General features: G+C 37.4%; 1 long non-coding RNA gene across 1 annotated transcript; it reads left to right on the top strand.

Moving 5' to 3' along the window:
- Window positions 1-323: 323 nt before the first annotated feature.
- Window positions 324-9,664, top strand: LOC149918883 (uncharacterized). The gene is made up of 5 exons (XR_016464633.1): window positions 324-784; window positions 1,920-2,076; window positions 4,994-5,233; window positions 6,687-6,856; window positions 9,375-9,664. It is a non-coding gene; the product is annotated as an uncharacterized LOC149918883 (long non-coding RNA).
- Window positions 9,665-13,330: the final 3,666 nt, after the last annotated feature.

Below are 13,330 nucleotides of genomic sequence, written 5' to 3'. Positions count from 1 at the left end.
TCTAAGAAAATTATTCCACCTGTAGCCTCTTTCAGATGGGGTTTTCATGCAGCCTACAATTTAAATTTGTTTTCTGTGTTTTCATTACAGAAATAATAGGCCATGAGCATTTCAATCTCTTTGTTTGGAAGTCCAGGAGTCCTCACATCCCAGAGATCTCACATCCCTATCTGGACTCATCATTTTTCTTCTCCTAAGCTCATATCATACATACGTTCCCCACACTCTCAGAAGTATGAGGACTGTGCAGGTTGCCAGGATACAGGAGATACTTAACTGGAAATAGCTTCTCTAAACTTAAAGGCAACACAAGCCACGGGCCATACCAATCACATTAGATTGCCTATTCCTAATGGGAAAACCTCCCTCTTTCTAGCTTTCCAAATTAATTAATGTCTGAATGGCCTTAATGATGTCAGTAGCCGAAGAATGAAGGCAGCTTGTTTACTATGTGACACGATCTCAAATCCAGCGTGAGGTAAGGCTCTGCATCACAAAGAAAATGTCACCTCCCTCGATTGTAAGAGATGTCTGTGACTGAACAGGTTTCACTATTAACTAGGCTCTCACAGATAGGAATAGGCTCCAAAATCCAGAAGAGGACATACCAAAGAGTCACTACAGCTCTGCATATTGTGTTTTAATGCTTCACAGTAGAATTAACTGACAGATCACTGAATGGAGATGGAAGTCTTACCATTCCTGAAAGCCAAATATGTGGTACTTTAAAAGTACTAATTTATAACACTTCGAAGTCATTTTAAAAGTCAAGAGCTTCCCTACAGTACGTGATAGTCTTGGATCCATCATCTTCAGCTAATGTTTACCTGCTTTTTCTACACCCACCTTTACATCTTTTAGATGCTTGAGCTGTGTAATGGGTATCCGCACTTGATTAAAAGAGTGTTGCAAGAACAGTAATTTAGGCACTTTGTGAAAGAATCTTAATGTAGCCAATGTCCTCAGCATTATAGGCTGTAGAGTAGCCTGAGGTTCACACTTCTAATGGAAAGAGTTATATTCTATTTACTAGATAACCTTAATTTGCCATCTGAACTTATTTCATTAGTTAAATCAGTGCTTAGCACCATTTGTCACTTTAAGTTGCATCACTGAAATTTAAATGACAAAAATGTGTAAACAATTAATAAAATGAGAAAATAAGAAACCCGTGGAAAAAAAAAAAAAGATATACACTTAGCCATCTGAATAAGGGTGGGAAAAGAATCCAAGTCCTTTTCAGAAAGGGAGAAAGGACTGAGATTGCCACCTATGTTACATTTGTGAGATCTGCCTTTACCATGCTCTCTCTTCACCTTTTAAAACACCAATGAGGATAAGAATTAGCTACAAATAATAGGAGTGAAAGTAAGTGAATAAAAGTGATGCATAATGGTTTTTCATGAGTATATTTCTAAATTGGGACAGAGGGATAGAGAAAACTTAAAACATCCATGAAAGAATCATTAACTTCTTGAAAAATTATTTTCAGATTAATTTTAAATAAATATCTCATGTGCCCGTATCCCCTATTTATTAAGTAAACACTAAAATCCTCACATATTCATGCTAGTTTATTATAGACACAACACATAGAGAAAAATTCCGAGATATGTTTAGGATTTTCTTTCCAGTAAAATATACCACAAAGGGAATAAAGAAATTTTTTAGCCAAATTAGTAGTGAATTATTTTGTCATGAGAATAGAAGTTTATATTCATTTAAATGAAAGCACATAAATTGTTCTTGACAAGAAAAACAAAGCTAGCCTTAGGCAGTATTTTCATTATAGAAAAAGGCACATGTCCATGAATATCTAGTGTAATATTAACAAAAACTGTTCAATTAGCTATGCATGTGCCATTGTTATGAATATTTATTTGGATCACAGCTGAGTAAGAATGATACCTCTTTTTCAGCCTGCTTAGAGATAGAAAATGAAGTGAACGTTACTGCTCTGCAGAGAGTTCTCAGCCAGAAAACAAGCCTGAGACTGCCTTGTGCTTTAACATTGAACTTCTCCGGAGGACTGGCCTGGCACAGTACTTCTCTCTGGGAGGCTCTGCTTTGCTACAGGTTGTTTCGTTCCTTTTCACATTGGAAATCTACTGGAGGATTTATAAACAATTTTACAGTAATTTCAATGCATATGGCAGTCATTTTTTGCACGGACTGATGCATGAGTTCATTTTATTTTTCTTTCTTTTTCTGAAGCCGATAATAAATAAATAACAATAAATAGCAACTTTAAAGCAAAGCAAGCTTTACAAATGTATGAAACAAGTTATTATGCTCATCCCTTGATAAAAATAAGTATATTTTATACTAGTGATTTTGATATGAATACGTGTGATTATTAATTCAGAATTAAATAACATTGGATTTAGGTCTCCTATCACAATGAAGTTTGGAGTATGAAGCATCTGTAATGAACTGCCAGTAAAAAAAAACCTGTGGACCAAAGGCCTGCTTGGCAAAAATATGCTCATGTGATGAAAAACATTGGTCTGTATGTGCATAAAGTTATTAACTGCAGAAGTTGTTCTAGGACAAACTTCAGATGAATCATTTGAATACTACTCAAAAAATTGAAAAATCAAAATTAATTGAATAGATTTTCATTTCTGATAAATGGATCTTTAACAAAGTTCTCAAGAAATGATTACACATGGTTCACTGAAATTTTATTTATAATGGATCTAATACCAGTTTCCCTTCTGCCATTCCAAGTGTCTTTTCCAAAATTCACTAAGGTCAGTGAGAATCATCTTTCTTACACTGTGGATAAGCACTAATCACAAAACTATTTCAAATCAATGATTCTCCCTTAAGAGATTTCTGAATGATTTGGACAAGAGTCAGTTCTGTGAACTGCTTTAAAATTTACTTCTGTTTCTCTCTAGGCTTTAAATGGATATTAATCACATTTTCTTCTCAGCAACACAATCCCATTAACCACAAGCACATATATATATATATATATATGAAGCAGGTAAACCTTACAGTATGTCTTTAAATACAAAAAAACAGCAGCAAGTGAAACATGATATAAATACATGGTATAACTGTAGTTCAGTAAACAAAGACAAAAATCTTAATCACACTTTAAACTGCTTGAGCAAACAAGCTTCATAAAAATAAGGAAAGCATAGCTAAGTGTACAGCAGGTGATTTTGCACTCACATGGTGGCTTCTGCCTGGGCAAAGAGTTCACTTGATTCCATTCCAGAGTAAGAATTACCACAAAAGAAAGATATTTTTTCCTGTAGCCGATCACGCAGACATACACAGGCCACCCTCCCCAGTAACAGATAACATTTTGTGCAGTAACACAGTGAGAAAGCTAGACTTAATAAAGGACTGCAGTGGAATATTCTTTTGTAGTGATTGTGATTGTAGTATATCCAGAATGAAAACACTGAATAAAGAACATCTTTCAGCTCAGATGAGCTGAGTAAAGCTTAAATAAATAAATAAACGTGGATTTGTATGACATGATCTGGATAGTCCTCAAAACTGAAATATCAACAGATCGCAGTTTTGGAGACCACTGCCAAGAAGGATGCATGTTTGAACTTTGGTTATCAGATAAAACATGAGCTGCTCGCATCTTCCATTGCCCTCTCTTTGCATGTGTCATACCAAATGTGTAGTGCTGCCATCACCCAAGCAATAGGAGCTGTTGTTGTAAATGGTATACGCTGTGTGTTGGTGATGAAATAGGAAGAGACAAGCAACAGAGTAATTCTGCTGGTAATTTCTTTTGATGAGATTCTTGCAACCATAAAAGCAAGAATAAGACAAGATAATAAATGGTAGTGTTCAGGAGAGTTAAAAGAAAGAGACTTCTGATTAAACTAGTCTTTTTCCTGCTTAATTCAGAACATTACATCTATCCAGACGGATGATGGCTTGGTAGGAAAGAGGCTATGAAAACTGCAAAGATGTGGCAGCACAGATCCGAGCATGAACCGTACAAACCCTCTGGGCACCTGGCACAGTGCTGCAGTTCCTGGCCAACAAAGAATCTGTGCCTGTTGCATTTTTGCTGTTACCTGTGTAGCTAAATTAAAGATAGCACGTATGTGCCTCATCGTATTATTATCATGCAATCATTTGTCTGCACAGGCACAGCAATTGGCTAGGTTCTTAGCACTTAAGCAACGTGCGTTACACAGTAAGATCAATAGATATATTTGATGGACCAAAATCAGCTCCAGGATACAAAGTTCAAAATAGATCAGACCTGAAGCTCTGAAGTTGGGCTAGTGGGGCTGGGCAAGCACCAGCCCACAGCATTATTCCCCTCAGGACAGGGGGAATGATAGCAACAAAGGAGCATTTAGTCTGAATCAGCAACAACAGCTTTTCATATAAGGTTACAAAACTTGCCATTTGTGAAGAAAAAGCCTATAAAAGGGTGTTTATTTAGTGTGGGAAAGGTTTAAGACCCAATAAAACAAAGGAGCTGAGCAGGCAAACCTCAAGCTTAACCTCAACCCTCTGCAGCTTGGAGCTCAGGCGATCTCTGAAGTCATTTCAGTTTTATCTCATCCTGTCACTGTAGAACAGCAACCATGTTACCCCATGAAGGGAAGAGAAGAATGGAAGGCTGGAAGAGCTTTATGTTTATCTTCTCATTTCTCAAACTATAAAATTCCATCAGAATTTTACTTTACAGCCCCTTGGATAGAAAGAAAAGTTCTTGATGTTTGTAGTCTGGTTACAGACCCAAGTTGCAAAATCCAGACAGCCATTTGCTTTCCCCTGTGCCCAAAAGAATTTCAGGCCTGGGCATTCACATTAAAACTCTCTCAACAAGCTTAGAAGAGATGTTCCTGTGGTAATTGAATTCAATAGTACAGACATTTGCAGAGCCCACAAGTTTTATATCTGAAATATGTTATTTAAATATTTTGTGGCTGAAGTCTAAGATGGCATCAGTGTTCTTTGAAGATGATGAAAAGGAGCTTCCTTTATTTCTGTCATTCAGGGGTGAGAAGTCCTGGGATTCACCTTAGAAATCCGTCCTACCAAACACCTCTACAGTGGACATTCAGTATATGTAATAAGACGTCAAAAGAAGCCTATGAATTCTAGAACTCAGTGTAAGAAGAACAGGCATGGAGTATGTTAGAAACCAGACTGAAGGGCTTCAACTACAGCTTTCTGGAAACATCAAGAATTATTCAGCGTCCTCAAATGCAATGCTCAACTGAGAGAAAGAAGTAAGGTAATTTCTGCAGTTGTCAGTGAAAAAAACTGCTTTTGAGAAGGCAAATTTTGGGTAGAAAAAAAATAAGAGATTTATTAAGCATGTAAAAAACCAGATAAGTTGAGGAATCTTACATACCAATATGTTTTTTTTTTATATTCTGCTCTCACACAAGGAACCTTTAATCTGATTGAACCTGCATAGTAACTGCTTGTTTTTCCTGACCATGAGTGCACACATGTATATGATAGTATGACGACAGCAGTCCAGGCTGGTAAATGAAGCATCTACATTCAGTAAAAAGCAAACAATGGCATTAAGGCTCGTATCTCCTCCCCCTCCCCCCCCATTAGACTTAGTAAAGTTTTCAGGAGGACTAAGTTAGGAACTCACACATTAAAAGTCAATTTAACTTTAATTTCTAAATATTGAAGTTTTTTCATTTTTTGTGGCAGCTTATGAGCCTAAGCTACTTCAGGATCTGAGAAAAATCGCCTCTGTCAGACTCTCTTTTCCTTTCTGCCTTTCATCATAGTCCAGTATGTTAAGAGGCCATGGGTGATTTGACCAGTTTTCCCTGTTAACCAGACCACTAAAATATCTTCAACACTTCACAGAATCACAGAATCACAGAATGACCTGGGTTGGAGGGGACCTCAAGGATCATGTAGTTCCAACCCCCCTGCCTAGCAGGGCCACCAAACATACACCTTTACTAGATCAGGTTGCCCAGAGCCTCGTCCAACCTGGTCTTGAACACCTCCAAGGACGGGGCATCCACAACATCCCTGGGCAGCCTGTTCCAGGACCTAACCACCCTCCTAGTAAAAAACTTCCCCCTAACATCCAACCTAAATCTTCCCTCTTTTAACTTAAAACCATTTCCCCGTGTCCTGCTATTATCAGCCCTTATGAAGAGTTTACTCCCCTCCTGGGAGTAAGTTCCCTTCAGATATTGAAAGGCTGCAATGAGGTCGCCCCGCAACCTTCTCTTCTCCAGGCTGAAACACTTGATACGTAGGAGAGAATTACACCAGTAGCATCCACATAAACAGCCTGCTTTATCACAGGCTAGCAAAATCTCTCTCAGCCTGCTTGTCTTACATTTTTTAGCTGGCTTCTGCAAGAAGCTTCTCAAGCTTGGTCATTCTGCTCATAAAACAAAAGACTTCCCATTCTTTGCGCAGTACTAAAATTCTGGCATTTATCTAGATCCTACTCAAGTAAACAATAGCTTATAGACTATGTAAGATTGCTAGGAGCTGTACAGCCTTCACCTTAAACCATAGGTAATCCTCTCCATGCTGCTGTCCCTTCTTTTTTTGCATAGGGAAAAGGCAAACAAATATTTGGACTACCACAATAGTATTAATAAACATGAGAACGCAACAGCTAGTGTTATTCTACAGAAATGAATGAATAAATAAATAGACTATAAGCACTTTATTCTTCTCACATAATTTCTTCTCAGTGACATTATTGAACAGACTGTTGAAAACAAACATCGTTAAATGAGAAAAGAAGAGCGGGAGCCTGTCTAATTCCCCACTGCAACATTTTCCATTGACGAATGCTCCCTAAATGGATTTAGCTTTTTGAAAAGAAGTCAGAGAGAAATTTGATGTGGCCCCCTGACCCCTGGTAAGCACATGTATCTTCACCTGTCACATAACACACTGGCACTTGCTTACTTTTCAGCAAAGACTATCGATTTTGCTTATTGGCTGCAGGCTAGTCCATAAAGAACAAATTACAAAGTCAGAGGTCTACAGTTAGCAATTGCTTGCATGATAACAGGGAACTCAGCACAATTCCCACAATGCAATATTAACATTCTCACAAATATGTGAAAACCTAAAACATACACTTCTGCTGTGAAGTCCCCTGTATTTTCAATGATATGCAGCAAGTGAACCACACACTACACTTTGCACGTTTGCCAACAACTTTAAAGTACAGGATTTTTCCTCCTTTTATAAGCTATGTCTCTGGTTAAGAAAAATTTCTTTACAAAGAACAGATAGAAAGAATCAAGCAATGGTTACGTTCTGCTATTAAAAGGGAAAGAAGGATTGACATAATTATCTTCACAATTGAATTCAATTTTACAAAAAGAAAAGCCAACATTTTGACTTCTAAGAAATGCATGGCTGCACTATTTCTTGGAATCCATAGTAAAGTTTATCTTTGCCCCTTGCCTAATAGATGACCTTGCTTTTCTACGTTTTTCATCTTCTGTAAAATGGGATACAATACTACCCTCCACTGCTGAAGTGCTGTTGAAAACCTCTAAGAAATCCATACAAAAGACAGAGCCTGGCATTTAGTGTTGAAATGGGACAGGTGGAAGGGAAAAAAAAAAAAAAAAATCGGCATGAGGATCAAAACTAGGGACTAAGAGCTAGATCTTGAAAGCCCACTTTTGTTTTTGACTCTGTGATTGCAGTAGTTTTTAATACCCAGTCACACTAAAGATAAACCCGTATTGCTCATCCACCATACATTACCGCAGTTACAAACACTAGAGAACTACATAAAAGAATCTGATTTTAACACCATCTAAGTATCAAGGTTTTAAAATGTATATAAGATATATAACAGACTTAAATTAATCTGGATATCTATTTTATCATATATTTTCCTGAGTGGCAGTTTCCTTGAACATTCAGAAATGTTTCTCATGCTAAGGAACATTGATTCAGACCTTTTCCGTAATATTTGGTTGTGGCAAAGACTGGAAATTTAAAAGGCAGGCTACAAGTGAGGTTTGATTGAAAAAGCTCACTGATATTTGAAAATTCTAACTTAGTTCCCTGCTGAAGTCAAAGAGTTCATGAAGAGCAAGCAATAAAAACCACTTTTGGAATCTTAGAGTAGTTGTTGACCTCATGCATTTATATAATAGATTGCCTTGCTTTCAGTTAAGTAATCACCAATTAACTAGAACTAGTGAATGAATTTGTAAATGCTTGTGCTGATACTTCTAAACATTTCTGCTTTATCCTAGGACTTAACACAGTAAGAACTCAGAAAGATAAGCTAAACAAGAAGTCTCTCAGGATGAAATAATCTTATGGAGTTATTTGCAGGCAAAACAGATTAATTATTTTCTACAATATGGACTCTCCAGTGGAAACTCACAGGCACCTGCATTAGTAAACAACACTCAGAAACAATAACACTTCACCAGACAGCAACATACACAATGTAAAGCAATGATTGAGCCAGGCTCTTCTCACTGGTGCCCGTGATAGTTGAAGAGGCAATGTACACAAACTGAAACAGAGGATGTTCTCTCTGAACATCAGGAAGTACTCCCTTACTGTGATGGAGCATAGGCATGGGCTGCCCAGAGAGGATTTGCAGTCTCCTCCTTGGAGCTCTTAAAAGCTGCCAGGGCAACCTGCTCTGGGTGGCCCTGTTTGAGCAGGGAGTTGGACAAAATGGGCTCCAGAGGTCCCTGCCCATCTCACAAATTCTGTGATGGTGCAAAAAGCTCAGTGACAGTCCTCAGGAGACTTGGTCCCTGGGATTTCAGAGATGGCAAATAATTTAAAATTGCTAAGAGATATTTGGGCTACCTGATAAAGGATATGACATGAATTTGAAACTGTATGAATATACAAAACTGAATTTAGTTATCTCAGTTTGTATTTCAAATCTCTCCTTACCCTCAAGTAGAGAAGTGTTTAGTAAGCATCAAATGTTCATACTGCAGAGGAATGCCTTTCTACCACCAAAGAAAAATTGACTTTCATTTACTTCCTCTGAATTCACCAACATTCCCCTTTGACAACACAACCCAGACAAAAACTTCAGACAAAAAAAAAAAAAGGAAGCTAATATGATGCTGTGAAAAGAATCTTGGTCCCTATTGTTCATTTCAATTTTTTGTTGAACATAGAGGAACCAGTAGTGGAAAAAGCAAGTCTCCCGACTGACAGCTAGTGCAGTAACCAGGGAGTGGTATGCAGCTTCACATGCAAAAGACAGTACTGAATTTTGCTTGATGACTGTAAAGGAATTTTCAAATAAATTGTTAGAGTATTGCCAACTACAGAGAGCAAACACATTCAGTGTGTTGCCCAAGGTATTTTGATTTTTAAATAACTTCAGATCTCCTCTGCTGAACAGGTATTTTATGGTCTATTTCTTCTAGGCTTTGTTGAAAACCAACCAAGAACACGCAACATAAAAGAAAAGGAGGCTTTCTTAAAAAAATATGGAAGTTGAGATTACTACTTTCTTCTAAGGCCTATTAACAACACCTGCATTATCAACAGTCACACAAAGAAACAGAAACATGGTGGACTTTTATCTAGCCAAAGGAGGAATGATGGCCAAAAAGGGGGAGTCTTCATGGTGTCTAGATCTGCTCACCTTCCTGGCAAGGCTTTATAAGAACTTCGGGTTGCAGCTCACTGTGCTAAGCAACAGGTTAAAATTAATGATAATATTCTCTTCTCCTTTAATTGAAGCATGTGTTATTTTATGATATTTTTCCCTCTTTAACAAAGCTGAGAATGACTTATTCAGTTAAGTCTATAAGAGGTGGAAATTCACAGGTGTTTAGTAAATGATATCTTACATTTTTATTTTTTAAACTCCTACCTTTCAGTTTTGTTTAAGATTAGCACTTCATAGAAAAAAAAATCTTGCTAATTGCCCTAAAGAAAGAATACTGCAATCTCAAAAAGGAAAAAAAGGTAAAAACTATCTGGAAATTACATCTCCATTTTAGCCTTGTCCAAGGGAACAAAACTAAACATTCTACTTTAGTGCAGACATCAAGCTAAAGTAAATGAACACGGAGAGAAAAGTTAAAGAAACTCAATGGAAGACAAGACTTAATGATCACGAGGCAAACCCAAGAACTTGTGCTGGAATCTGGGCTGAAAAATGGATGATATTTGTTCAGCTCAGTGCCAACAAGCATGTAATTACTTTTTGCCCCCCTTGAAGTTTTATCAGATTAAGGTCTTCTAAGACAGAGGCAGGTGTCTCAACTTCTTTCCAATTTGTGTAATCACTACTAAAGAGATTACTGTACATTCTACTTTGATTATTAAGGAAGTATTAATGTTACACTATTTTCTTTTGGCACATTACATTCAAAATAAGTTAAACTTGCATCTTGCACTTGATTAGCTCCAGTGCGGGGGGGGGGGGGGGGGGGGGGGAATAAATAAGAGAAAGGAAACCAACTTCTCTGCCCCAAAAGCTGACTCCTGCATACATTTGTTTCCTATGGCTAACTTCACTGGGTGAGAGTGCAAGTCATACTTCCCATGCTAGTTGACTCCAATCTAATTTTACTTTTGGCCACTTCAAGTTGGTGAAGACACATTTAATAAGATCATTATTCAGATTGGATTATTTAATTAATAAAATGCTGAAATACTTTAAAACTTCTAATGCTGTAGGGTTTTCCTTTTCATTTCACATTAACTTCCACAAATGGAAGTAGCAGAACTGCTATAAGGAACAAAAAGACGCATGCTGTCTTTTAAGGTCCTGTCAAAAAAACAGTAAGTCATCTAAAACCTATAATGATTTAGAAAACATGCAAAAGCTATCACTAACACTGGAAAATCCTGGGTTTTATTTTCTAAATACCGTTCTTTTGACAACAAAGCTATTTTTTGTAAGACATTTTAATAAACTAATAGTGCTCTGAGCCAAGTGCAAATAACAGACAGCTTTGGATTTGCAGGTAGTTTTGACAAGATGATGCTGCTCTAAAAAAAATAAAAAAAAATAATAATTAACTATTCATTTGAGCTGTATCCTGTAAAGAATAAAAAGCCTTTAAAAATACCTTGGGATACTATAAAAGAAATAGGATCTGACTTTCCTCTTCCCAAGATGAGGCTAAGAAATTTTAAGTGGACTTGCTATGTGCAACATATCTAACCATATCCTAAAAGCTGTACTTTTAGGGACATTACTGTAAGTTATGAACAGCTGCTGAGCCAATTTTTGTTTCAGGTAAAAGAAAGTATTGCAAATTTATTTGAAAAAGTGCATGTCAGTGTCACTGTTTAAAATTCATCAAAGAACATTTTGGACAGACTGCTTATCTATTCAAGACACTTTTAAAAGTGAACGCCTACTAAATTGACAATGTACAAATCAGGAATACGTGTATACTGAATAAAAAGAACTTCACCTGACAAATTAAGAAAAAAGTGAGAGAGAGAGAGAGAAAGTACAGGGTGCACAGCAGAGTCCAGACGTAGAGATCTAGTGCACCTCATAAAGCCTGACAGCATAGTATGTCAGACAAGGAAAGCCTCAGGTACTACAGCCAAGTTTCGCCTGTTCCTATGATGTGATTTAATGCCTCAGAACCATGGAGCTTTGCAGTGCGTGGACATCTCACAGTGTCGAGTGAAGGGAACAGATCTGTCATCATTCGCTGCCAGGAGCAGCCCAAAGCAGGGACATTTTCAGTCTTCGACAATGATTGCTGTTACTAATTCTACTGTGAAATACGCAGAGCATCTGCATGGGGACCTCAGCAAAGTGCTGCCAAGACAGCACTTGCTTTGTGCTGTTGCTCCTGGTGTCTGGTTAAGGCGATGATGAGACAGATCGTATGACTTAAGCCATTGCAAGACCTCATCACTTTTCATGGGAGAACGGAAAAGTGCTGATCCCGAGGCTTTTATGCTGAGGGAAAGCAGATAAAAATCTGCAGGTGTAACTTAAAAAAAATTGGTGTGAGAAGCATAAAATAGAGTAAATAAGGCTGAGTTTTCTTTTTTTTCTTTAAATAAAAACAGATCAAGCACATGACAGTAATTAAATGAAAATAAGAATATAGTGTATAAGTACAGAAGTTTGCAATGTAAATTAAAGTGGACAGCATTTCAATTTCCAGACTGTTGTTTTAAAGCTAAAACTAATATTGATACAAGTAAGTACAAAGATGAATGTAACCATTTTTTTTTTTCCTTTTCCAAAGAAAAATAACTAGTGATAACTGAGTAACTCAGTCTGCCTCTATCTCTGGAGAGACATAATCATTCTGGATATATGAAAATAGATTGCCCATTCTGACCCACTATTGTTTTATACTCTTTGGGACCCACTTCTCAGCTGGTAATAATCAATGGTATTAGTCACTGAAATACAGGGAGCTGATTTACATTGTCAAGGGTTCTGGCCTTGAGTAACACTCATATCACTTAATTATTTTCCTAGTAGCAGCAAACTTAACAATGCTTGAATAAGAAGTTGCCTTCTCTCACCCCATGCACTGGGGAAAGCTCAGAAACACTATCCATAAGATGCTAAATCACACCAGGAGCAGCCAGTGGAAGATGTAAAGTTGAGGTTATGACCCTAGATCCCCTAAACACTTGAGTTTTCACTTTGTAATCTCTTCAAACATTTTGTGGAGCTGCTGAGAAACTGATGGCTTAGAGCCAAGGCAAGAACAGTTTGATTTCTGACTGCATCTTCAACCATCACCAAGATGCTCATCTTTTTCTAATCTGTATTTTTCTTGGTCTGACTTACTATGCCTGACATTAAAAGTCTGATAAAACTATGTAGAGTTTAGCTGGTCTATTCTACTTCAAGCAGAAAAATATTTCTAACACACATAGAATAGTATTTTATTTATTCAAATGTCAATTGGCCCCATTTAATTTGAATTACCTGTCTGAAAAAACAGAAATTGGCTGCATTTAAGAGCTAAGTAGCATCTTCATTCCAATTCCAAGTGTCTAAAGGGAGCATGAATTTGATATGAATTCCATTATTCAGTCACAATACTGTTAACAGGGGAGAAGCAGGGTTTATCAGTGTTGTCAGCATGATTATACAGCTCTCTCATTTGCCTTACCTCAGAGAACATACACAGCATGGTCTTGATCAGGTTTGTCATCTTCTCAATGCCTTGGCCATGATGACAGTCAAAATGAATGAACAGATCGGCACTTTGAAGTGCTCATTGATATCTTGAGGTCAGATGTTTTTTGCATGTATTTGGACCATTTCCAGACATATGGGAGGCAGCAAGAGCAATGGTAGCACAAGTGTCTCTGCCAGTCTTCCTCAGCTCTCTCTGGCACCTTCAGCAAACAGCCTGATTAACATGTACCAGGA

This window comes from Phasianus colchicus, chromosome 2 (assembly GCF_987193195.1).
Source record: "Phasianus colchicus chromosome 2, bPhaCol1.hap1.1, whole genome shotgun sequence".
Taxonomy (NCBI): Eukaryota; Metazoa; Chordata; class Aves; order Galliformes; family Phasianidae; genus Phasianus; species Phasianus colchicus.
Note: the sequence above shows the minus strand (reverse complement) of the source record. Positions and strands in the feature narration are given on the sequence as shown.